The sequence below is a fragment of the Grampus griseus genome (assembly GCF_964374135.1).
Source record: "Grampus griseus genome assembly, chromosome: 4".
Taxonomy (NCBI): domain Eukaryota; kingdom Metazoa; phylum Chordata; class Mammalia; order Artiodactyla; family Delphinidae; genus Grampus; species Grampus griseus.
Genome location: NC_138997.1, coordinates 71,242,116 through 71,269,943, shown reverse-complemented (window position 1 = coordinate 71,269,943; position 27,828 = coordinate 71,242,116). Strand labels below are relative to the sequence as shown.

Sequence of the window (27,828 nt, the reverse complement as noted above, 5' to 3'; positions counted from 1 at the left end):
ATATGAGGAATCTAAAATATGGCACAAATGAACTTATTTATAAAACAGAATCAGACTCACAGACATAGAAAACAAACTTATGGTTACCAAAGGGGAGATGTGGTAGGGGGAGGGATAAATTAGGAGGTTGGGATTAACATATACACACTACTATATATAAAATAGATAATCAACAAGGACCTACTGGATAGCACAGGGAACTCTACTCAATATTCTGTAATAACCTATAAGAGAAAGGAGTCTGAAAAAGAATGGATATACGTATATGTATAACAGCCACTTTGCTGTACACCTGAAATTAACACAACATTGTAAATCAACTATACCCCAATATAAAATAAAAATTAAATTAAAAAAAACAATGTAGTCTATATTGAGGTATTTATGCGTGTGTGTAGATGTAAGCCTAAATATTTGTTTATGGTCCATGGAAAGAAATTTACAAAATGAAGTTTGTCAGAAACACAGCACTAGCTGGGACTCTTGGAGCAAATCCTTGGGGACTCTTGGGCTGTCCCGTTCCAGGACGGAGCAGGATTCCATGTCAAGTGACTTGGATAACATCTCACGTGGGGTCAGTTACTTTGGCACCAGAAGGGCCTCTTTGCCAGATGGCCAAGCAGAGACTGTGAGGCTCGAGCCAGACTGAGCTCAGGGTGTTTCTGGAAGGTCATTGTTGCAAACCCAGAAAACCAGTTCTGTGAGGTTGGCTCAAAGCGGGTATTTAGTCAGAGTAACAGAGAGGTATGGTAATGGAGTGGAGGAAGTCTGGGTAAGGATTATAACCAGCACAGTCAAAAGGCTCTTCTCAGTTTTCAAAAGAGTGAGGGAGAAGTAATGCTTGGCCCTGGCCCTCAGACAATGCCTCGATTCTTGCCAACTGCAGGAGAGTGAGCCCGCAAAATGGCCAGTGAGCCAGGAGAGAATCCCGGTGACAAGCACTCAGCCAGGCAGCCCCCGGGGCCAAAAACGAAGGGCAGAAAATTTGGTTTAACTATATTTCTGCCTGTGTGTTTTCTCATGGGGGCAGGGGGACACCTTTAAAAACATAGGTATGCTCTGTACTTGGGGCGTACACAATGGAGCTAACACAAAGCAAGAATCCTTTGGGCTCCTTTGGCAAGGGAACCCTTAGGAAGCTTTGGACACTGAAGCCATGAAAGAACTGCCTAGGAACATTCTAGAAGACAGGCTAGATTTCCCAGTGTTTGGTCACCAGCCTAGGAGTGTGGCAGAGGCTTCCTGTGCAGGGGGTGAATGAATAGATGTAGGAACTTCCTTCCCTCACGTGGGCCGGTCTCAGTAGTAAGCAGTCAGGATGTGTAACCATTAGCATTTCCCCGCTGGGCTAGTCCATAAAAAGAAAGAGATTTACTTAAGTCAAAAGGTTCAAGGACCACAGAAATTGCCTTTTGGTAATAGGAGTGGCTGTCACTGAGGAATGTCACAAAGAACTGCTACTTCTACTCTTTACTTTCCCTCTGTCTAACCAGCTGAGAGAAGATAGATTTATGGAAGGGAGTTTGAGTGACAGGCATTCTGTCCATTCTTCTGATACTCTGTGAATTGAAATCAGCAGGAGCAGAGGTCTGCATGGCATCATCTTGACCTTTCATATAACAATGTTCTCGTAAGAGACGCCCTCATCTCTTATCTCTGGACACCAGGGAAAAAAGGGAAAACAACAGGCATTTTTGCATGGCCAGTGCTTCTGTTAGTGTCTCGACAAAAGGGTTTTGAATGAATGACTGATCAGTGGGAAATACCATACTTCTGTCAATGTGTTGGTGAAGATATTGATCACTATATCACTCACAGTTCCCTTTATAAAGTCTGATGTGGTCAATTTCTACTCCAAGTTTAGGTGAGGAAAGCTTTGTACCTATAAAGGAATGGCTTTCTTTCTTCCTTTCTGAAAATGAGGATGATGTCATTGGACATATCTCCCTTTTGCTCTAGTTGCCAGGAAGTTCAGGTTTAAATCTGATGCCCAGCTCTACCAATGATGAAGACTCTTGTGGCATGCACACTTGATTCTTATTTCCTCTGCTCTTGTTATCCTAATCTTATGTACATTTCCCCTGTTCCTAATTTAAATTCTTCATTATATTTCCCGTCATTGTATGTTCTTAGTCTCAGTTGCCTCTAATTGCCAGGCAGGTAGCAGTAAATGACTGAAGTAAGTGGGGTAATAGGGCATGGAGTGGACTGTGGCAAACAGAGAGAGGTCCTTCCTGGCCATTCTACTCAAATAGCATTGTCCCCTTCCCCCATTGTCAATCTCTAGCCCCGAACCGTGATTATTCACAGCATTTATCATTTTCTGCAATTATCTGATTTATCTGTTTACTCTCTCTTACCACTGCTATATCCCTAGCACCCACAACAGTGCCTGACACAGAACTGTCACCCAACCCACATCTGCCAGGTGAGTGAATCAAGGCATGAAAGTGGGACCAGTGTGGCTAGGTTTTTACTACATTGTAACAGAATTTGAAATTTGGATTTTATATGAAATCTTCTGGTTTTTAGATGTTGGTGGCAAGTATAAAAAATTAAAAACCCTCTGCTGGCCAGAAACGGGCCATGTTAGCGTGAGCCACTGTTCTACTTTGCATTTGCCAGCTGTAGCCACCAGTTTCTCTGTGGAATGAAGTAGAACACAGATAAATAAAAACCCGCATCTATTTTATGGTTAATGAAGCCCCATTGCCCTCTAGCATTTCATTATTGTTCTAGTTTTACATATGAGGAAATTAAAGCCCCTGAGGGCATAAAGTGAACCCGTGAGCTTAGAGGCAAGGCTCCTCCGGGGTCAGAGGTGGCCTCCTGGTCAGATATTCAGGAACGAGGGAGGAAGAGCCCCTTCTTGCGTCAGTTCCTCTTTTCTTCCTGTTCCAGAACCAGGGACTGGGTAGATGCTTCTCCCAACACAGGCTATGACCTATAATTCAGAGTCAGCCTCATGCTGGGTCTGTTCCTCTGCCTCTCAGTGCAGAAGGGACCATCAGTGTAGATGTTTCTTAAACTCCTTTCACATACCTGGCTCCCCTGCCACCAGTCAAGAACTATAAGCTTAAAATGTTTTAGGAGTGTGTGCGTGCGCACACACACACACACACACACACACACACACACACACACAATTGAATAACCAAACACACCTTGCAGTGCCTCTTTCATTTCTGTATCTTCAGTAGGATGTTGATGTTATTTGTTTTAGGAGACAGTCTCCTTATATCATTGGTAGAGTTGTAGGTTCTTTGTGATCTAGCAGACAATACCTCGTTTTTGAGAGCATGCCCAAGTTCTGACCAAGACTTATTTTCTTATGTATTCACCTTCCCAGAGAAAAGCTTTAAAATAAAATTCCAGTATTGAAATTTAGCTCTCTAACATTTTTAGGAAACTCTGAGATGTGGAAAATTCTTTAAAAATAATAGGATGTTTTTCCTTCTACAAGTTCGCCTAACCATTTTTTCCAGAATCCCTTTGATAAGGAAAATAAGCCAGGCTTTATTGGCATTTCTTAATTATTATTTTAAATTGTGGTAAAATATACATAATATAAAATGGACCATTTTCACCATTTCTAAGGGTACATACGGCTCAGGGGCACTTAGTACACTCACATTACTGGGCAACGATCAGCGCCATGCATCTCTAGATCTCTTTTCCTCTCTCCAACCTGAAACTCTGTACCCATTAAACAAAAACTTCTCATTCCCTCCTCCCCCCTGGCAACCACTATTCCACTTTCTGTCTCTATGAATTTGACTACTCTATGTACGTCGTATGAGTGGAATCATACAGTATTTGTCCCATTGTGATTGGTTTATTTCACCTAATATATAATGTCCTCAACGTTCATCCATCTGTGGTATGTGTCAGAATTCCCTTCCTTTTTAAGTTTGAATAGTATTCCATTGTATGTTTATACCCCACTTTCTTTATTCATTCATCTGTCCATGGACATCTGGGTTTCTTCCATCCCTTGGCAATTGTGAATAATGCTTCTATGAACAAGGGTATACACATATCTGGGTTCCTGTTTTCAATTATTCTGGGTATATACCCAGAAATGGAAGTGCTGGTTCATACTGTAGTACTATTTTAAGTTTTTGAGGAATCACCATACCAATTTCCCATTTTCCACAGTGGTTGCACCATGGTGCATTCCTACCAACAGTGCACAAGGGTTCCAATTTTTCTGCATCCTCGCTGACGCTTGTTATTTTGCGGATTTTTTTTTTTTTGATAGCAGACATTCTAATAGTTGTGAGGTGGTATTTCCTTTTCCTTGTGGTTTTGATTTGCATCTCCTAATAATTAGTGACACTGAGCATCTTTTCATGTGCTTATTTGCAATTTGAATATCTTCTTTGGAGAAATGTCTGTTTTGCCCATTTAAAAATTGGGTTGTTTTTATTGTTGAGTTGTAGAAGTTCTTTATATAGTCTTCATGTTAACTCCTTATCAAGTATATGCCTTGCAAATATTTTTCCTATGCCATGGGCTGCCTTGTCACTCTGTTGATTGTGTCTTTTGATGCTTAGAAGCTTTAAAGTATGATGCACTACTGACATTTCTGAGCTTCCACTTTTAGATGCTGAGCATCTTTTCATGTGCTTCTTGGCCATCTGTATGTCTTCTTGGAGAAATGTCTATTTAGATCTTCTGCCCATTTTTTGCTTGGGTTGTTTGTTTTTTGTAATATTGAACTGCATGAGCTGTTTATATATTTGGAGATTAACCCTTCCTCCATTGATTCATTTGCAAATATTTTCTCCCATCCTGAGGGTTGTCTTTTCATCTTGTTTATAGTTTCCTTTGCTGGACAAAACCTTTTAAGTTTCATTAGGTCTCATTTGTTTATTTTTGTTTTTATTTCCATTACTCTAGGAGGTGGGTGAAAAAAGTTCTTGCTGTGAATTATGTCAGAGTGTTCTTCCTATGTTTTCCTCTAAGAGTTTTATAGTGTCCCGTCCTACATTTAGGTCTCTAATCCATTTTGAGTTTATTTTTGTGTATGGTGTTAAGGAGTGTTCTGATTTCATTCTTTTACATGTAGCTGTCCAGTTTTCCCAACACCACTTACTGAAGAGGCTGTCTTTTCTCCATTGTATATCCTTGCCTCCTTCGTCATAGATTAGTTGACCATAGGTGCATGGATATATCCCTGGGCTTTCTAAACTGTTCCATTGATCTATATTTCTGTTTTTGTGCCAGTACCACAGTGTCTTGATTACTGTAGCTTCGTAGTATAGTCTGAAGTCAGGGAGTCTGATTCTGCCAGCTCTGTTTTATCCTGCAAGATTGTTTTGGCTCTATGGGATCTTTTGTGTTTCCATACAAATTTAAAGATTTTTTTGTTCTAATTCTGTAAAAAAAAAAAATGCCATTGGTAATTTGATAGGGATTGCATTGAATCTGTAGATTGCTTAGGGTAGTAGAGTCATTTTCACAATATTGATTATTCCAATCCAAGAACATGGTGTGTCTCTCCATCTGTTTGTGCCATCTTTGATTTCTTTCATCACAGTCTTACAGTTTTCTGAATACAGGTCTTTTACCTCCTTAGGTAGGTTTATTCCTAGGTATTTTATTCTTTTCGTTGCAATGGTGAATGGGATTGTTTCCTTAATTTCTATTTCTGATCTTTTGTTGTTAGTGTATAGGAATGCAAGAGATTTCTGTGCATTAATTTTGTATACTGCAATTTTACCAAATTCACTGATTAGCTCTAGTAGTTTTCTGGTGGCATCTTTAGGATTCTCTATGTACAGTATCATGTCATCTGCAAACAGTGACAGTTTTACTTCTTCTTTTCCGATTTGGATTCCATTTATTTCTTTTTCTTCTCTGATTGCTGTGCCTTGGACTTCCAAAACTATGCTGAATAATAGTGGCGAGAGTGGACATCCTTACCTTATTCCTGATCTTAAAGGAAATGCTTTCAGGTTTTCACCATTGAGAATGATGTTTCTTGTGGGTTTGCTGTATATGGCCTTTATTATGCTGAGGTAGATTCTCTCTATCCCCACATTCTGGAGAGTTTTTATCATAAATGGGTGTTGAATTTTGTCAAAAGCTTTTTCTGCATCTATTGAGATGATCATATGGTTGTTCTTCTTCTGTTTGTTACTATGGTGTATCACATTGATAGATTTGCATATACTGAAGAATCCTTGCATCCCTGGGATAAATCCCACTTGATCATGGTGTATGATCCGTTTAATGTGTTATTGGATTCTGTTTGCTAGTATTTTGTTGAGGATTTTTGCATCTATATTCATCAGTGATATTGAACTATAATTTTCTTTTTTTGTAGTATCTTTGTCTGGTTTTCGTGTCAGGGTGATAGTGGCCTCACAGAATGAGTTTGGGAGTGTTCCTTCCTCTGCAATTTTTTGGAAGAGTTTGAGAAGGATGTGTGTTAGCTCTTCTCTAAACGTTTGATAGAATTCACCTGTGAAGCCATCTGGTCCTGGACTTCTGTTTGTTGGAAGATTTTTAATCACAGTTTCAATTTCATTACTTGTGATTTGTCTGTTCATATTTTCTGTTTCTTCCTGGTTCAGTCTTGGAAGGTTATACCTTTCTAAGAATTTGATCATTTCTTCCAGGTTGTCCATTTTATTGGCATAGAGTTGCTTGTAGTAATCTCTTAGGATGCTTTGTGTTTCTGCAGTATCCATTGTAACTTCTCCTTTTTCATTTCTAATATTATTGATTTGAGTCTTCTCCCTCTTTTTCTTGATGAGTCTGACTAAAAGTTTGTCAATTTTGTTTATCTTCTCAAAGAACTGCTGTTAGTTTTATTGACTTTGCTATTGTTTTCTTTGTTTCTATTTCATTTATTTCTGCTCTGATCTTTATGATTGCTTTCCTTCTACTAACTTTGGGTTTTGTTTGTTCTTCTTTCTCTGGTTTCTTTAGGTGAAAGGTTAGATTGTTTATTTGAGATTTTTCTTGTTTATTGAGGTAGGATTGTGTTGCTATAAACTTCCCTCTTAGAACTGCTTTTGCTGCATCCCATAGGTTTTGGATCATTGTGTTTTCATTGTCATTTGTTTGTAGGTATTTTTTTATTACCTCCTTGATTTCTTCAGTGATCTCTTGGTTGTTTAGTAACGTATTGTTTAGCCTCCATGTGTTTGTGTTTTTTATGGTTTTTTTCCCTGTAATTTGTTTCTAATCTCATAGCATTGTGGTCCAAAAACATGCTTGACATGATTTCAATTTTCTTAAATTTACCGAGGTTTGATTTGTGACCCAAGATGTGATCTCTCCTGGAAAATGATCTGTGTGCGCTTGCGAAGAAAGTGTAATCTGCTGTTTTGGGATGGAATGTCCTATAAATATCAATGAAATCTATCTGTTCTATTGTGTCATTTAAAGCTTGTGTTTCCTTATTAATTTTCTGTCTGGATGATCTATCCATTCGTGTAAATGAGGTGTTACAGTGCCCCACTATTATTTTTTTTCCCACTATTATTGTGTTACTGTCAATTTCCTCTTTTATAGCTCTTAGCATTTGCCTTATGTATTGAGGTCTCCTATGTTGGATCCATATATATTTATAATTGTTATATCTTCTTCTTGGATTGATCCCTTGATCATTATGTATTGTCCTTCCTTGTCTCTCATAACATTCTTTGTTTTAAAGTCCATTTTATCTGATATGAGTATTGCTACCCCAGCTTTCTTTTGATTTCCATTTGCATGGAATATCTTTTTCCATCCCCTCACTTTCAGTCTGTATGTGTCCCTAGGTCTGAAGTGGGTCTCTTGTAGACAGCATATATATGGGTTTTGTTTTTGTATCCATTCAGTGAGCCTGTGTCATTTGGTTGGAGTATTTAATCCATTCACATTTAAGGTAATTATAGATATGTGTGTTCCTATTACCATTTTCTTAATTGTTTCTTTTTCTTTTTTTTCCCCCTTTTTTTTTCCTTTTTTTTCTTTTTTCCTTTTTTTTCTTTTTTTTCTTAATTGTTTTAGGTTTGTTTTTGTAGGTCCTTTTCTTCTCTTGTGTTTCCCACTTGGAGAAGTTCCTTTAGCATTTGTTGTAGAGCTGGTTTGGTGGTGCTGAATTCTCTTAGCTTTGGCTTGTCTGTAAAGCTTTTGATTTCTCTGTCGAATCTGAATGAGATCCTTGCTGGTAGAATCTTGGTTTTAGGTTGTGCCCTTTCATCACTTTAAATATATTGTGCCACTCCCTTCTGGCTTGTAGAGTTTCTGCTGAGAAATCAGCTAAACTTATGGGAGTTCCTTTATATGTTATTTGTTGCTTTTCCCTTGTTGCTTTTAATAATTTTTCTTTGTCTTTAATTTTTGCCAATTTGATTACTATGTGTCTTGGCCTGTTTCTCCTTGGGTTTATCCTGCCTGGGACTCTGCACTTCCTGTACTTGGGTGGTTATTTCCTTTCCCATGTTAGGGAAGTTTTCAACTATAATGTCTTCAAATATGTTCTCGGGTCCTTTCTCTCTCTCTTCTCCTTCTGGGACCCCCATAATGTGAATGTTGTTGCATTTAATATTGTCCCAGAGGTCTCAGGCTGTCTTCATTTCTTTTCATTCTTTTCTCTTTATTCTGTTCTGTGGCAGTGAATTCCACCATTGTGTCTTCCAGGTCACTTATCCGTTCTTCTGCCTCAGTTATTCTGCTATTGATTCCTTCTAGTGTAGTTTTCATTTCAGTTATTGTACCGTTCATCTCTGTTTGTTTGTTTTTTAATTCTTCTAGGTCTTTGTTAAACATTTCTTGCATCTTCTCGATTTTTACCTCCATTCTTTTTCCGAGGTCCTGGATCATCTTCACTATCATTATTCTGAATTCTTTTTCTGGACGGTTGCCTATTTCCACTTCATTTAACTGCTTTTCTGGGATTTTATCTTGTTCTTTCATCTGGTACATAGTCCTGTGCCTTTTCATTTTGTCTGTCTTTCTGTGAATGGGGTTTTCATTCCACAGGCTGCAGGATTGTAGTTCTTCTTGCTTCTGCTGTCTTCCCTCTCTGTTATATGTTTTTTATATGCTATGCATTTTTCTGTGCACTATGTAAAATCACTAATTTAATCATTACGTCAATCCCATGATGTAAGTATGATTATAATCTCCAGCTTTACAGTGAAAGAAACTGTGACACAAAACAGTCACTTGCTTAAGATCACACAACTAGTAAATGGCAGAGTCAGGATTTGAACTGAGAAAGTTGGGCTCCAGAGCCTCATGTCCTAAAGTCTAAAACCCAACCGTGTTAATAAAGATGCAGACATAGAGGTTGGACCTGAGGACACAGGGAGGGGGAAGGGTAAGCTGGGAAGAAGTTAGAGAGTGGCACTGACATATATACACTTCCAAATGTAAAATAGATAGCTAGTGGGAAACAGCCGCATAGCACAGGGAGATCAGCTCGGTGCTTTGTGTCCACCTAGAGGGGTGGGATAGGGAGGGTAGGAGGGAGACGCAAGAGGGAGGGGATATGGGGGTATATGTATACATATAGCTGATTCACTTTGTTCTACAGCAGAAACTAACACAACCATGTAAAGCAATTATACTCCAATAAAGATGTTAAAAAAAAAATCCAACCATGTTAACCTGGCATGTGTGACACACCTCCACCAACCTGCACCTGCCTTTTCAGCCCTCCCTTGCCTCTGGCCCTTCCACACACCTTTCCCTATGCCTTCCTTCCTGCCCTGCCTTACTTTGTTAATCCCTGCCCATTCAGGGTTCCCCTCGGGCACCTTCTCTCTGCCCACCCCATCTAGGTTAGGTGCCCTCTAGGTTAGATTCAAGCCGTTCAGACAGCTCACATTGCACTTTGCTGCACAGATTTATAACTGTCTGACTCTTGTGTGCATCTCACGGTAGACTGAGAGTTCCCTGAGGGCTGAGACCAAGGGTTTAAATCTCTATGTCCCAACCTAGCCAAGTACCTGGTTTCGAGTAAGTGCTTACTATCTAGTTTTAAATAAATAAATAAGGCAGAGCCCAGACTAGGACTCAGAATAGAAAAAGGAGCAGTGATTGCCCAAATAGTAGTTTTCAGCCTGGAAATATTGTTGGTACCCCGAGTAGACAGTGAGCAGCCCATGTCCATATAGACTGGAACAGTGTTGAATGGAATAGAATCAGTAGTGTGAACCTCATGCCTTCAGTCCTGGTACTGGGGACATATGCCCAATTTGTATGGAAGAGACTGCTCCCCGCAAAACAAAGACAGTGACAACACATACTCGCACAAATGCTCACCATGGGTCACAGAATGACTTTTTTGAGTTTTTCAAAAATGTTAAAAGTGAATGAACATCTTCTTTACCTTCCCTTCTCTTCCTAAATAATTCAGTCCTTAAAGCTATTATGTGGGCTGAGTAAGGCAGTCACCCTCGTGGGGGGTGGAGGAGATATGGTGGCCCAGACAAGGTAAGGAGATTAGCCCCAGAGAAGGGCTGACCTGCACAAGGGCCAGAGCCCAGATGGGCAGTGTCAGAATCCAAGCGGAATGGGGAGGGCAACTGTGTGGGGAAGGGGGCAGTGGTCACGATAGCAGTTGGTTACATTCAAGGGGTTGATCGAATAAGCAAGTGTATTAAGGATAATGGAAATCAGGCTCCATAAGTGTTAGAGAAGGAACTTACGATATGGAAAGGGAGAAAGCTAGGATGAACCCTGTGGTGCTGGATTGGAATCGGAAGTACCAGAGTGAATTTATGGTTTTCAGTATATATGGATCATCTACGGAAATAATATAGATGTATATATACACACACTAGCTCTGTCCACTGAAAGAGTCAGGGAACAGCAATACCTAAGTTAGCAGTGAGCACACCGAGCAGTGAGAATTGGGATTCTAAATAATCCCACACATAGTGGAACCAGAGCTCCTTGGAGAAATAGTTAATTTTAAAGCTGGAACATGTCATTGTAACAGGAAGTAAAGAAGTGTTCAAACGATGATGGGAACATGTCAGAAGGGCACATTGACAGTTTGGGAATGAGATATTTACATAATTTCAAGGTCCTTTTCTGACAACACTTATTAATTAAAAAAAGGAAGAAGGGTAACTTTCCAGGGGAGTACCCTAGCAGACACCACTTTAATCAAGTGATCTCGGGGAAATTTAAAATCATCTGCCGCCTGATAGGATGCAATGGGAAGAGCACAGCATCACTTCTGTGATATTCTTGCCCAAGTTGTAGAACTTGCATCTAGACGTGAGTAAATTCAGACAAACCCCAAGAGAGGAACGTTCTACAGAATAACTAGCCTGTATTTTTTTGAAGTGTCAAGGTCATGAAAGTGAAAGAAACACCAAGGAAAGGTTGCATATTGGAGCAGACTAAGGAGATGTGACAACTAAATGCAGTGCTTGATTCGAAAGGACTCTTTGTGCTATCAAGGCTATTATTGGGACAACTGACAAAAACTTGATCTGAGGATCCAATGACAATTAATGAAAACGTACTGGGGTCTGAGGATTAGAGAATAGTAACATATCGACATGAAGTTCCTGATTCTGCGGTTGCGTAGGAGAATGTCCCTGTTTATGGGAAATGCACGCTGAAGTATTTGGGGAAGATGAGGCATCGCTTTGGCAGCTTATTCTCAAAGGGTTCAGGAAAAATATAGTATAAAATTCTTTGTAGTGTACGTGCAACTTTTCTGTAAGTTTGAGATTTTTCAAAATAATCTATATCTATACCTATATCTACATCTACATGTAGTGGATATCTTAGGTTGGAATTATAATGTTTTTCAGACTTGCCAGGACACAGGTACCCAGAGGCTGCGTTGGGAGGATAAACCTTGGAGTGGCTGTTCCAAGAGTAGAATCAGGGTATGTCTGCTTCATGTTGGTTCTCTGTTGAGGTGTAGGAGATGCGCATTCTCACCGCACTCATTTAGTAAAGAAAGGACAGGTTACTGAATAAGAGAGAGAGAGAACACAGTATCTATGGGCTGATCACGCCGGCCACTTCACGTAACTGATGATGGGCTCCCTGCCACAACCAAGGAAGTAGGAACACTGAGGGCCCGTTTGTCCTCTGGGGAAGTCTGTGGGATAACTAAGGCCCAGTTCTTTAGTGTCTATCTGGAATGTGGACTGTGCAGGGGATCCCATGTTCATCTGAGGCTTGGTCTAAAATGCTGATAATAACCACCACTGCCTATTGGGCGCCTTCTAAGGGTCAGAAACTGGGATAGGTGGCTCATGTGTTCTTATAATCATCACAATGGTTCTCCTTTTAAAGTAGCGTCCCCGTCTTATAGATGAGGAACTAAAGCTTGGAAAGGCTTAGTAACAGGCTCATTGTTACGGGTTGAGTTGTATCCTCCCAGATGCATATGCTGAAGCCCGTATCTCAGAATGTGGCTGGATTGGGAGATAGGGCCCTGAAAGAGGTGATTAAGTTAAAAAGAGGTCCTTAGGGTGGAACCTAATCCAACTGATTGGTGTCCTTATAAGAAAAGAAAAATCTGGACATGCAGAGGGACACCGAGGGTACAGGTGCACAGAGGAACGACCATGCAAGGACACAGCAAAAAGGTGGCTGTCTGCAAGCCAAGGAGAGTAGCCTAACCCTGATGTTGGATTTCTAGGCTCCAGAACGATGACAAAATACGGTTCTGCTGTTTAAGCCATGCGGGCTGTGGTATTTTGTTATGGCAGCCTGAGCAGCCTGGCATGGTTATGCTAGGCATCTGGTGGAGATGAAGCTGCTATTCAAAATCAAATCCGTGTAGCTCTGTTCTATGTCACCTTCCCACACACAGGGCCTCTGCTGTGAAAATTCTTCCCACCTCCTCCAATAGGCCGCCCAGAACAACCATCCAAAATCTCACAGACTGAGTAGATCCCTCCTCTGCCGTCCCACAGCCCTTACTATACGGCATATAGTTAGCGGCACACAACTAACGCACAATACTGTGATCAAATTGAGAGTAGGGCTGCCTTCGTCTGTATCCCCAGCATCTCCCATGGAGCCAGGCACATGGTATTTAAATAGTTAGTATGTATTGAGCACTTACGTACCAGCAAAGATTTTACATGCATTATCTCATTGAAACCTGAAGACAACTCCTTGAGGTAGGTATCACCATTATCCCCATTTTACATATCAAAAAACTGAGGTCAGAGGGGTTAATTGAGTTACCCCAGGACATAGAGCTAGTAGGTGGTGGAACCAGGATTCATGTCCGGATGGTCTAATTCCCCGGTCCGTGCTCTTCACCCTCTGCCCTGCTGTCGCAGTCTTGCTGTAAATGCCCACTCCCTCCCTACCTGGGGGGCTGTGCTGATCCGAAATGCTCTCCCTCAGTACAAGTCCCTACTTCATGCTAAGTCCAAGTGTGAAGCTCTCCTCCTGTGGAGAGTCTTCTCACACACAACCTCCTCTCTCAGGCCCCACTCTGTACTCCTTCAGCACCTCCTGGGCATACGGTCTGCACCACGCCCTGACATGTGACCCAGAGCTGGGCACTGGGGCCATCAGTTATCGACATTTGTTGAACTGGCATCCATGCCCAGGGATGGAAGCAAACAGGGATACGTAACATGGCGGTGTAGTCCTGGCTACTGTGACTCTCCACATCTGGATTATCCAGGAGAGTTCCAGTTGCTAAAATTCCATCCTCTCATCAGAACGTTTGCCAGAATATGTGGCAGGGAATGTAGTCTGGTATTTGGTTTAGAAAGGAGAGTCACCATTCTACTGAAAAGAGGCAGCAGTGGAGACAAGATGAGCCGTCTGTCACCCACCTTCCTACGTGCTGCGGGGCAAATCACGATTTCTCTGGACCTAAGTGTCTCCGAGGATAAAATTGCAGTGGCAATGCCCATTTCTCCGGTAGAAATGGGACAAAACCTGTGAATGTGTTTTGAATACTGATAAAGAATAATGTTATATAAACCCAGTCACCATTAGTGGGATTACTTACGTTTTTACTGACCTGTTTGGCCAGTGAAAAATGAAATAAAAAAGTAGTTTTTATTTTTGAAAGTAAAGGAAGAGGTGTCCATGAAGAATGCAGAAAAAAAATCAAACATAAAGAGAGCAAATGTCCTGAGGCCTTTCTAGAGTGCTTTGAAAAAGACAGAACTAGATATTTCTAGGTTCTTCTCAACAAGTTGGTGTGTGTGTGTGTGTGTGTGTGTGTGTGTGTGTGTGTGGTGGGTTGGGTGGAGGCTGGGCTGCCGTAGTCAGGGGCAAACTTTTCCCCAGTTGCCTGAAATACCACCCTCAGGAGGAAGCAGGCCTCTTACCTTTGCTGCATTGTGGATCAGTTTCCAGCCGTGTGAGGCCTCTGGGTAAAGTCCATCTGGGAGCTCAGTTTTTCTGACTCAGCAGTAGCCCAGGAAAATTTCCCTTCTCTTTCCTGTGCCCCGTCTTCCAGACACGCACGAGAAGTACTCTGCCCTGGAGTTAATCAGCTCGTCCTGTGCCCCTGCTGCAGGCTTTGCACGGAGTCGATGCATCGACCTGAGAGCAGCCTCTGGGGAGCTTCCAGGGAGAGCGGCTGCCGCAGAGCAGCCACTCAGGGGCATCAACGACAAGTCTGTTCTGGTTTGGATGGGGCCGAGGCTCCCTCCAACTTCCTTTTGCTCTCGCCAAAGCCAGGATCCTTTTGTTCACCTTTAGGGCTGCCAAGTCAGTCCTACCGCACCCCTGGATGTTGTTTTCCTGCAGGCAATGGGAAAATGAGCTTGGAGCCAGGGAAGGGAAATCAACAAGGAAATAAACACAGGGTCACTGCCCCTCCATGTTCTCACCAGACTGGGACATCATCATGCTGGGACCACTTCCTAAAGTGGCAGGAGCTGGCCGCTGCCCGGACGGACCTCAGAGTCCCAGGCATCTTTTAAGTTTTATATATGTAAAGAAGTGTGCATTTATATCAGAAGCGTGAGATCTGTCTCGGACAAATCAAGCAATCCTGACCACTCCAATGTCTTGCCAAATCTTTCAAAGATTTTCCATAGGCAGCCTCTCTTGTAACCGAACACTGGTAAACATTTGTAGACAAAGGAAAAGAAGGAGCAAGTTTACGACTGACACTAGCTAAGACTTTTAAAGAGAGATATCCTCTAAAGATACAGACTGCTGTGGCCTCTCCCGTTGCGGAGCACAGGCTCAGCGGCCATGGCTCACGGGCCCAGCCGCTCCGTGGCATGTGGGATCCTCCCAGACCGGGGCACGAGCCCGTGTCCCCCGCATCGGCAGGCGGACTCTCAACCACTGCGCCACCAGGGAAGCCCAGTTCCTATAATTCTTGACATAATACTGTCATTCTCATTCCCATTTTGTAGAGGAAGAAAATGAAGATTAGAGAGATTAAGTCACTCCTGCAAAGTGACCCAGCTAGTTAAAAATGTAGAAATTGCCTTTCTGGAAGGATGCTCTTCTGAGCCTTGCTTTTCCCAACAGTCAGCTTAAGCACTTCTGTGGACTGACAACTCCAGTGATGGCCAAAGAGTTGCTTAAACAAACTCTTAGGGCTGGGAATAGAATTCTAAACAGAAACATGGCTCATTGGTTAGTTAAGTGGTCTCTCCCTGGAGCTATGAACTGGTGCTACCTTTATGTAACTTGTGCATAGGACACACCTAGCCCAGAGCCTTCTCTTCTCTTTAATCCAAGGGTGTGCTGCTGACTGCTGTCACCCGGCTCTCCACTGTGATTCTGATTTACCCACAAGGAAGCGCTCTGTAAATCTCTTGACCTCTGTGTGTGCTGCAGTTATGGCCTGATCACAAATTTGTCTTTTTGACTTTAGAAGCCTAACAGTTACAGGCTTCTTTTAATCAATAATCCGGGGGATGAACGATTCTAAGTTCCAGCCTGGAAACTTCTGCTTGATGAGAAGAAATCAGCATGTGTATTTTCAGTCCTCAGGTCCTACTGCAACTTTTTTTTTTTTTGGCCTCATCTTTACTTCCAACTGTTAGCATGTAGCTCTCCTACATGTGCAGTTACCCAGGGCAGCTGGCCGCTGGTCAAATGAAAGTAAAACCTTTTATTAGGAGACAGGGAGATGCCTCCCAGCAAAGTCCAAGTTGTCCATTTTTGTAAATATATGACTTGCAACATCAGGGCAGCTGCTTGCCCTTGGGACGCTTGCATTTGGTTTGGTGGAGCTTGGGGGTACTTTGCTCTGGGTCCACATACGCCTTTAAACTTGAGGCTGGTCAGCTTTTCATTCTCAACAGAAACTAAAGACTTATTTACTGGATTTATGGCGATAAAAAAAAGAAGACTGGAAAGGGGCCGGGCATTTAGTTTAGATGTCATTTCATTTTTCTTTCCCAGTGGTTTACAACTAAACACAGTGTCCAGATATGTTTATAGAATCTGGTCTTGGAGTTCTTTGATGAGAAGAGGCAATTTATAACAGTCAAATGGGCCTTTCAACCTTATCGTATGAAATGAAAACCAAAATATTGGAAAGGAGCTGATGTAACGAAGGCTTTCATGTTCCTCATCTGCTTCACAGCTTTTCACCACCAGGGGATAAAGACAGTAGATTTGGGAACTGTCAGACACTTTGGGGGGTTTCCATTAAGAAAGGTAAGTAAGGTAGATGGATTTTATTTCTCCTTCCTCTCCTTTGAGCATCTAGATCAGTACTGATTGAACTGGTTCCAAGAGTTGAGTCCATTCTGGGATAAACAATAAACACACAAACCTCCAAAAACATTTTTTTGCATGGTCATGTAACCAAGGCAGCTGACTATTGGAAACAGAGAGAAGTCACAGATGAAAAACAGGACGTATTAATTTAGCTTTACAAATATGCCCTTTCCAAAGCCAGAATTACTCACTCCCTGGCAGCTCACGGCATGGGGACCTGGGTCTACTCAAACTCCATGGCTTTAGAATGTCCTTTCCATGTGGTGTGGGATGTTCCAGATGAATGACAGGCTCCAACTCAGCAGAAACCTCTAGATGAAATTTAAATCCTCATGTTTTTTAATCATCATGGGAAAGCAAACGCAACTTTGCCATGCAAGGAAAAATTGCCCATTTTTAGAGTGTCCCACAAAAGTAACATGCCCAGTTATATGCAGAGAAAATGTCCTCATTTTGGGGGCATTTTGAAGGAGGGATATTAAATCTGAACTATGTAAAATGCTAGAGGAGCGATTTCAGTATTATTTTTATTTTATTTTTTATTGAAGTATAGTTGTTTTAGTTTCAGGTGATAGTTTTACAGCAAAGTGATTCAGTTATACATATATATATATATATATATATATATATATATATATATATATATATATATATATATATATACTCTTTTTCAGATTCTTTTCCCATATAGGTTATTACAAAATATTAAGTATAGTTCCTGTGCTATACAATAGGCCCTTGTTAATTTTATATATAGTAGTGTGTATATATTACTCCCAAATCCCTAATTTATCCCTCCCCCCCATATTTCAGTATTCTGTGATCAAGATATCAGAACCTGAGCAAGCTTTCTCTCAGGCTTGTTTTCACTCTTATAAGATGCTTAGGGTGAACATGGATTTATCAAAATAGGAGGTAGAAAACGGTTTCCTTAAACCATTATGTATTGCTTTTCTTTTCCTCGTCTAAGCACATAACTGATAGTTTGCCCACCCGTGCCCACAAATGGGAGAGGCAGTGAGGAGTCAGAAGCTCTACCCAGAGGCTTTAAATCCCATCTCTGTGCGAACAACTCCCATATTTGTATCTCTGGCTCAGACCTCTTTTCTGAGTTTCCTACCGTGTTCTCAGAGTCTCACTACCATCTCCAACTCCACGCATCCAAAAGCAGCTCTTCATCTCCTGTTGTTTCCATGTCAGCCAATGGTCCTTTCAAACACCCAAGTGCTGCAGCCTCTCCCTCCAGTCCCACATCCAATCCATGAGTCCGTTCTGACAGTTCCACCTCGCAAACAGATATCAACTGCAACCGCCGCTTCTATTTCCACTTCCACAATTGCCGACCCACCTTCAGCTCTCACCTGGATTACTGAGTTGTCTCCTAGCTGGTCTTCCTGCTGCCCTCCTCGCCTCCAGTCCCTCTACCAAATCTATACTCCACATTCCAGCCAGAGCAGACTTTTGCAAAAGTAATTCAGATGACGCCATTAACCTATCTAAAAGCCTCAAGGCTTTCTAGCGCAATAAGGAGGAAACATAAAATCCCCGACTTGGCCTGCTAGCCTTGGCATGATTGGATCCCCGCTCACCTCTCCAATGTTACTCGGTGACACTAGCTTGGCTTCAGTTTCTTGAACACTCCCAGCTTTTCTCCATCTCACAGCTTTGCTATTCCTGGGCTGGCCTGTACTGATCTCCACCCGCCATCCTTAGCTCCCCTGCCAAAATCATACAAACTAACTCTCTTCCTGCCTCTTTTTCATCTTTCAGGTCTCAGCTCAAATGTCATTTCCTAGAGACATACTCCCCCCACACCATTTCCTTGGTAGTACTTGCTGTGATTTGTAAGTATATTATTTATTTGCCTATTTGCTTAATACAGAACTTATATAATTTACCCTGCTACACCCACCCCTCTACCTACAACTAGGTTTCCTTCCATGAAAGCAGGAACTGTGTCTATTTTGTTCACAGCTACATGTCCAGGGCCTGGTACCTACCAGGTTCCAGGGTTTTTTTAAGTTGAATGAAGGAATGAGTAATTGAAAAAAAATTGATTTTCTCTCAATTCAGATCACTTAAGGAAGAGTTTCTTAAATAGTCGTCGAGAGGTACTTGTCCTTATTCATAGGCAGATATAGTTTTCCCCGTGTAGATGTAGAGAATCTAACCAAGTTCTCCCTTCCAAGGAACCACTTGCTATTGCTTCTGGGAGTGCCACCCCGCAGCCCAGGGAAACGTGGGGGGAGGAGAGGTGGGGGGACTGGTATGGACCCAGGACTAATGTATTTCTGACTTTCCGTGTTGGATTTTGTAATTCATTCCCCACGAAAACAGTAAGGCAGAGCAGAGACTATACTGCTATAAAAACGTTGGGGGACCAGCTTTGGGAAACCAAACACCATTTAGATTTAGAACATCAGTTTATAGGGGAAAATGTGTTCCAAATTCTAACAGCCAACATACCAAAAAACCCCCCAAAATGAAAAACCAAACCTCTCAGAACAAAAATTCTTTCTAAGCGGGAGCGGCCCGTTTTCTTGTTTCATACGAATTGTCAAATATACGGTGACTCCTCACCAGCCACATCCTCCCTGATGGCTCATCTTAATTTGGTTCCTAGTGAACACGTGTTGGATGGCATGGGGGAGGCCCATGAGATCATTTATTCACACAGGCGTTGTGTTTATTTGGGTTGAGGCACAGCCAGGAAACATTTATTTTCCTGTCCATATTTCAGAAGGAACTTCCTACTCATTCCCCAGGAAGGAGCAAACTGGAACCACACTTCCAGGCACCTCCCTAGCTCCCATCTTGCTGCTCCCAGCAAGGAGAAGTAATGACCAATCTCACTGGTGAAACAGGGTGAGCAGGTCCTTCCCTGGCCCCCTACGTGAGGTCCTAGGCTGCACTGAAAAGCAACGGCCTCTTTCCCTCTGCCACTTGGATTTTGTCTGGTGAGTTTCAGATGAAGGGAGGGTGTGCCTGTGTGGCCCTTGTCTCCCTGTTATAGACAGGCCATGTGGGGACGCCAGGCCTGAGGACACCAGCCTCTGCTTTCTTGCTTCAATTTTCTTCCCTCTCACTGGTTAGAGGAGTCAGACTCTCGTGGGTCTTATAGTTCAGGGAAGGTGGCAGGAAGCTCTGCATTGGTCTCCGTCCAGCTCCTCAGAACGCAGATGCTGTATTAAGAGTCCCCCTTGCTCTAGATTTCTGCCCTCAACCAGGAGACACCTGCTTCCCCCCAATGTCGGTAATTTGTGTTTGTATTTTAACTTGTTTCTTTCATAAACATCTTTTCTATACCTATGTATAAAATGCACACAAAAATAAATCTCACACTGGAGTTAGAAAATGTGTAAATCAGGTGTTTGCCTTGTCTCCCATACCAGTGGTAAAATGAAGTCTTTCTATAGCCTAGATTTTTCAACAAAACCCAGGAAAACTCCCTGAAGAATTTTATATTAAGCGGCTTTGGGGACTTCCCTGGTAGTGCAGTGGTTAAGAATCCGCCTGCCAATGCAGGGTACACGGGTTCGAGCCCTGGTCCGGGAAGATCCCACATGCCGCAGAGCAACTAAGCCTGTGCACCACAACTACTGAGCCTGCGCTCTAGAGCCCGCAAGCCACAACTACTGAGCCCGCGTGCCACAGCTACTGAAGCCTGCGTGCCTAGAGCCCGTGCTCTGTAACGAGGAGCCACCGCAGTGAGAAGCCCACGCACTGCAACGAAGAGCAGCCCCCGCTCACTGCAACTACAGAAAGCCCGCGCGCAGCAACGAAGACCCAACACAGCCAAAAAAGAGGAAAAAAAAAAAAAAGCGGCTTTGCCCTTGAGTCAACCCAAACAAATGCACACAGCCATGCGTCCCATCTCCATACCTAGGATTTCTGTTCTACATTTTCGTCATCCATGTAATAATAGGTTTACAATGCTTTGCTCACAAATCAGTATCATGTCATTGAAGGGAACAGGCCTAGAAGGATGTAGGGGATTGCTCAAAACCACAGTGAGTTTTGGTGCTGGGCACACAAATCAGATATCCAGCTCTCAAACCTGCATGCCAGGAACCCCAAATTAGTTCACAGGGGCTGCAGTTTCTCCTAACAGGTTACTGGGAAAACTGTTTGCAAGCTCTGGGGAAAGGCTGTCTTTTTCATACTTATACACATTAGGTGCCCCAGATTACTGTCTTGAGGGGGATTTGGGGGCAGAGGTTGGGCAATAAAGAAAAATAAAACGAGTTGTTACACCAAGAAAAATCCAGTTTTCTTTGCAATGTCTCTAAGTTTTTAATCAGAGTAGGAAGAACACATCGATTTGAACTCTTCCACTAAGTCAAAAATATTAGAAATTCTGAGCAGTCTGCTTATGAGCTCCACAAAAGATGTCTTTACACATATATTTCTTTATGCTTTAAATTTTAAAAAATTTTTTAATTGAAGTATAGTTGATTTACAGTGTTCTGTTAGTTTCTTATTAGATGCTTTTTTTTTTTTTTTTTAAAGTTAAGGATATTTCCCTTTGAGGTGAAACTGCCTCTTTCAGGACTGTATGAAATGTCATGAGACTAAATATTGTACATACTGGGACAGTCATAGAGAAGAGGACCAAACTGTAATCTATTAGGCAAAGACTATAGTCTCCTCTAGAATTTTGTTTCCAGCCCTGAGGATACTGTAAATACTTAATAAATAAATATCACAATAATAACTACTGTGAATGAAAATAATAATGTAAGGGGAACTCAGATTTCTTACAATCCAGAAAGAAATTCGTGGAGTTATCTCAGACTTTAGAAAAAAATATCCCAAGATTTTATGACACTTTTCTCTATTTTCAGGAGACAAAATGCTTTAGATTCCTTATTTTGAAAAGGCCTGGTCAACTGCACTGATGAATCGTTTGAGTCGGTTGATTCTTAAAACCACATTGCAATGAAAAAGCGATTGGAAAACACATAAACGCATTTTGTCTTTAAATGTGATGTTCTCTAAACTGGTTCAGAACAGCTGGACCCCATTTTGTGTTTGTTTTTTCAAACAGATTCTTAGTGTTCTAAACTCGATCCAGCTGTATGTACTAATTGCATTTCGGTGACTAGGTTGGATGTTGTCTTTTCGGGAAAACCTCATTTAAAAAGAAAACGGATGCTTAAATCTCATTGTTGCCTTATTACTGTAGTCTCGATGCTATCCTTGGTCAGAGAGCCTTCATCTCCGTACATCAAGCCTGTACTGATGTTCTGAGGGCATGCGGCACAGTTATTAGGACTGAAATGTCCAGAGCAATCATGCCAGAGGGCCGCTGAAGACTCTTAAATGGATTTGTGCCTCTTTCCGCAGCCCAGTTACTCATATTCATATGTACATACAAATGCTTTGAATATCAAGAGAAATTATTTTTGTTTAAAAAATTATAGAAGTAAAACATTCTTAGGGAAAAAACTCAAACAAGTCTGAAGAGAAAAGGGCCTCAACTAAAACATATGTCTTTCTGCCTCTTAGTGCCCCACATCAACAACACACACAAACACACATTCACTTATTCCCAGCCTCTAGGGATAATCATTAGATAGACAGACAGACAATATTTATCTTTGTGTATATTTATGTGTGTACACACACACACCCTTATTCCCAGTCTCTAGGGATAATCATTAGATAGATAGACAATATTTATCTTTGTGTTGTATATGTGTATATTTATGTGTGTGTGTACACACACACACACACACAGAGGTCATAAATTATTTGCATCTCTTATTATCTAATGCTGTGTAACAAATCACTCTCATATTTTGTGGCTTAAAAGAACTCTAATCATTTACTATCTCTCAGCTTCTATGGACCAGGAATCAGGGAGAGGCTTGACCAAGTGATTCCAGGTTCTGGGGGGCTGAGGGTTCTCGTGAGGTTGTAGTCACGTGTTGGGTGGGGCTGCAGTTGTTTGAAGATCTGACTGGGGCGGGAAGATTCGCTTCCACCGTGGCTCACTCCCACAGCTGACATATTGGTGCCGGCTGTTGGCAGGAGGCCTCATTTCCTCTTCATGTGGGCCTCTTCACAGGCTGCTTGAATTTCCTCATGAAATAGCATCTGACTTCCCCCGTAGGGAGAGGTCCAAGAGAGCAAGGTGGAAGGTGCAAGGTGTGGTATGATCTAGCCTCAGAAGTTCTGTTATCACACAGTTGGTCCAGGTTCAATAAGGGAGGGACTATACAGAGGCATGGATCTCAGGAAGTGAGGATGACCCGGGGCATTTTGGATGGCGGCTTTGAGACAGCAACTCCCATTAAGGGGTGAAGGCTATTTCTCCACTACTTTATTCTGGTCTAGCTTTGCAACTTGCTTTGACCAATAGAAACTGGGGGAAATAACATTGTCAGGGTCCGGATTTCCTTCTTCTGCTCTCACCCTCTTGGACTGCTGCCGCTATGTGAACAGCCTGGACTAGCCTCCTTGAGGATGAGAGAACAGGAAGAGAGAGGGGCCAGGTGGAGGGACCTGTCCCCGTCACCTCTGCTTAGGCCTCAGATATATGAGTGAGCATAGTCAACACCACATACGGCAGAGACAAGCTGTCCTAGCTGAGCCCAACTAAATTGCCAAATCACAGAATCATGAATAAATATTGTTGTTTTAAGACACTAAATCTTTTGGGATGGTTTGTTAAACAGCAGTAGAAAATAGAAAACTGATACAATAGGGTAAACAACAGTCCGTATTTTGTTGTTTTTAAACTCAACAATATACGGTAGGCATCCTTCCGTGTCAGTACATAAAGATCTTCCTCGTGTTTTAAAAAATGTTCCAATATAGAAATTTCATAATATGGAAATGCCACAGTTATTTAACATATTTACTATTAATGGACATTTAGGTTGTTAAAAATTTTTTGCTAAGGCAAGCAATGCTTTATGAACTTTATTTCTTGCTTACATTCACAGAAGTGGAATTGCTGGGTCAAGATAATTATGTAGTTAAATATTTCATGTGTCAAATTGCACTTCAGAAATTTTATGCCGATTTCCATCCCACTTAACAGTGTATCAAATTTTAAAGGAAAATCCTGATAGCTACTTTCCGTCCTCTTCCTGAATTTGCCCTAGTTTGAAGCCAGGAGATTGAGAAACAGAGCTGACATGAGGTATAGGACTGTGTGAAACTAGTGCTTGCTTTAAGCTGTAGTGAGAACAGACCAAGGAGTCAGACACACGAGCAACATGAGAGAGGAGTGGACGGAATCTTGGAGGAGGTCGGCACCTCCCATAGGACCCAAAGACACTTCTTCTATCTCTGAGAGCTTTTTTGGAAATAAGTTTAATAGACACGGCTGCCAACTAAAAGCTTTTAAAAATATATGATGATATTAAGCATTAAGTCTGAAGAATTAAAGACAGCCACCGCGGTTAGGGTCCTATAAAAATTTAACATTACAGCAGCTTAAATCCGACATGTCTGTCAAATTTTCAGCCAGAGCATCTGGATGAACCCCAGGCCCCAGGAGACCCTCTGTGATTCTAGCAAATAGCCATGATGCCTAACATGTGATTCTAGCAAATAGCCATGATGCGGCATATGGCAGATACTATAAAGGGCTTTTTAAAATCATTATTATTGGAGTAAAATTGCTTTACAATATTGTGTTGGTTTCTGCTATACAATGAAGTGAGTCAGCTATATGTGTAGCTATATCCCCTCCCTCTTGGACCTCCCTCCCACCCCTCACCCCCCATCCCACCCATCTAGGTCGTCACAGAGCACGGAGCTGAGCACCCTGTGCTATACAGCAGGTTCCCACTAGCTAGCTATTTTACACATGGTAGTGTGTTTTTGTCAAACCTAATCTCCCAATTCGTCCCACCCTCCCCTTCCCACCCCCGTGTCCACATGTCCATTCTCTATGTCTATGTCTCTATTCCTGACCTACAAATTGGTTCATCTGTACCATTTTTCTAGATTCCACATATACGCGTTAAGATACGATATTTGTTTTTCTCAAAGGGCTTTACATGTATCATTGAATTTACTTCACACAGCAGAGGAAGAAACTAAGGCACTGAGTAACTAAGTATCAATAACTTGCTCAAGTTTATAGTGGTATTAAGTGGAAGAACTGGCATTCTCCCAGAGGTTCTGATCACATCAACTTCTGCATGGTCAACCTGTTGGCTGCCATCCTTCCTTCCTGGAAGAGGCTGGAGATGTGTTCGCTTCCTGCCTCCCTTGCAGCTAGAATGCGTGATCCAGTATTGACCAATGGGACCTTAGGAGATGTCAGCTGAGGGACTTCTGGGGAAGACTTTCCCTCCTAATTAAAGAAGATGCCTGGAAAGAAATCTCTGTCTCTCTCTCTTTTTCATTGTGTCTCTCTTCCAGATATTGTGGGGTATAAATGTGTTGCCTAGAATGTGGCAGCCTTTTTGCACCTATGCTGCCAACCTTGAAGATGTCAGAGAGGAAAACAGCTTCCATCCTTAATGATGCTGCTGATCTGCTGATCCAACCCTGTCCTTGCCCACCTACCCCTCAAATTCTTGTTTTGTGAGATTACTAAATTCCTTTCTGTCTAAAGCCACTTTTCTTTTTTTTTTTTTTCCTGTACGCAGGCCTCTCACTGTCGTGGCCTCTCCCGTTGCGGAGCACAGGCTCCGGACGCACAGGCTCAGCGGCCATGGCTCACGGGCCCAGCCGCTCCGCGGCATGTGGGATCTTCCTGGACCGGGGCACGAACCCGTGTCCCCTGCATCGAAGGCGGACTCTCAACCACTGCGCCACCAGGGAAGCCCTAAAGCCACTTTTAATGGAGGTATTCTGTTACTTGCAGCTGAAAGCAACTGAACTAAAACATTACTCCATTATGCTGTCTCCCAGAAAATGTAATAATTGTAACCCAGGTTTTTAAAATTGTATTTTAAACAGAACTAAGAAAACTTGAAAGAAGAATCCAGAGCACAGCTTCCATAAATAATCATGGAACTCCTGCTTGATTCTACTCTTTTTGCTACAAACACAGGAAAGGTTATTAATGACAAGTTTCAACATTTTAAAATGATTCATTAGTGACAAGTACAAAGGGAAAAAGCTAATTCATTTTTTAAGTGATGGAAAATCCTAGTTTTAAAAAGTGCTCTCCGGGCTTCCCTCGTGGCACGGTGGTTGAGAGTCTGCCTGCCGATGCAGGGGACACGGGTTCGTGTCCCGGTCCGGGAAGATCCCACATGCCGCGGAACGGCTGGGCCGTGAGCCATGGCCGCTGAGACTGCGCGTCCGGAGCCTGTGCTCCGCAACGGGAGGGGCCACAACAGTGAGAGGCCCGCGTACCACACACACACAAAAAAAAGTGCTCTCCAACGTAACTGGCTGTGCAAAGGCCAAGGGAATCAGAATATGAATTGGAAGTGTCCCCACTATGGACCAGGAAACTTATATTCTGCCCTGCCCTTTTACCATGACCAGTATTCAAATTTTTATGTAATTATTCATCAAGAAATGGTCATCTATATTGGGAAAGTTTAAAAATTCAAAATGGCTCCAATTTCTGCTAGTCTCCACTAGAAAACAGAATCCTCATTCTCTGATGTTCTAAGAAAGGATATTATTTAAGGGAATGAAATCTTGAAAGCAGTTTTGATGGCAAACAAAAAAATTTTTGCTTCAGATTGTACTGCCCTCCATGGTAATCTCACTGCAGGTAAATTAGTAGGGGATTAACATGGCAAACTTCACACCATCTGGTGAACCTCCAATAATGGCTGAGGTGATTGTTGGGAGGGGGGCAGTTTAGGATGGATAGTGGTGGAGGGAGAGGCTGAGTAACTGTTGCTGCCCTGAGACCACTGCAGCCATAGGAGCAGTGGTTTGTCCTGCTAACCTCCCTCTTCTCAGTTTTCCCTCAGGAAGAGAGGCCAGTGGGAAATGTGGAGAAGCTGCTTCCTGAACCGGTGTGGAGAAGTGGAGCTTTGTGGTGGCACGGAGGTGCACGTTGTGGTTGCATTGTGTCTCCCCCTCCACCATTCAAGTGTTGAAGTTCTAACCCTCAGTATCTCAGAATGTGACCATACTTAGAGACAGCGTCTTTGCAGAGGTAACTGAGTTAAAATGAAGTCATTATCCAAGATGAGCCCTAATCCAGTGACTAGAGTCCTCATTAAAAGGGGAACTGTGATCACAGAAACACATAGAGAAAGACAATGTGGGGACACAGGGAGAAGATGCCATTACAAGCCGAGGAGAGAGGCCTGCCACACCTCCTTCCCTCGTGGCCCTCAGAAGAAACCAACTCTGCTGACACCTTGATCTCTGACTCCTAGCCTCCAGAACTAGGAGGAAATAAATTGCAGTTGTACCAGCCCCCCAGACTGTGGTATTTGTTATAGCAGCCTTAGCAGACCCATACATTGCACTGTTCAGATCTCCCTCAAGAGAACCCGCCATGGGGAGCACCGTGTACTGACAACCCCCTGCTCCCACCATCAGACCCACGGCAGCATTCACACCAAGGCCACGTTGCCTGGGCCACTCCCTGCTGATGACTGAGCTGTGGGGGGCACTGGAACTGGGCTTTCCTGCCCAACTTGGGATCCTCTAATGGGTTGCCATTGCTCAAGCCTTCTTATCAGCCTGGCAGAGACTTTCTCTGAACCTCACTGTAGGTTGAAGCTCTTCCTACTGAATCCTCCTTCCATGTAGCTCTTCTTTCACAGGTTTTACACTTTAATTGTGCTGTCTAAGGCTCTCTCCACCTTCTTCAGCAACTTCCTACTTTATTCTTCATAGACTATATATATATATATCATAGAGACATACATAGGTATATATCATAGAGATATATTCTTCCTATTTATCTATCTATCTATCTATCTAATTTTCAACCATCCAAGTCTTTTTACTGTTAAATAAGTTTAAAAGCTTCCCAGCTAGTGTATATGGAACATCATAATTCATCAAAGGCAAATAGAAACGGAAGTTGACAAAGAGTTGAGAAAACATCTCAGCATATCATTTTCTGAGCTTAATGACTTCACGAATTTCTTTTAAATAAGAAAATCGACAGCTTGCCAAGGGAATGGTAACACATATTGGCATATTATTGGTAGAAGTTAGTGTTAAGTACTTGGAGGCAGGAGAATGGGCCAGCTAAACCTTACAGGGTGGGACATTTCTGTTTCTATTGAC

The 27,828-nt window shown here is 42.3% G+C and overlaps 1 protein-coding gene across 1 annotated transcript in view; it reads right to left on the bottom strand.

The window, feature by feature from the left end:
• Positions 1-14,315, bottom strand: part of LNX1 (ligand of numb-protein X 1) — a gene marked incomplete at its 5' end in the record, with an annotated part of 200,104 nt that extends 185,789 nt beyond the window's left edge. Inside the window, one exon of the mRNA XM_082653048.1 lies at positions 14,283-14,315. The remainder of the gene's footprint in view (positions 1-14,282) is intronic.
• Between the last annotated feature and the right edge of the window lie 13,513 nt (positions 14,316-27,828).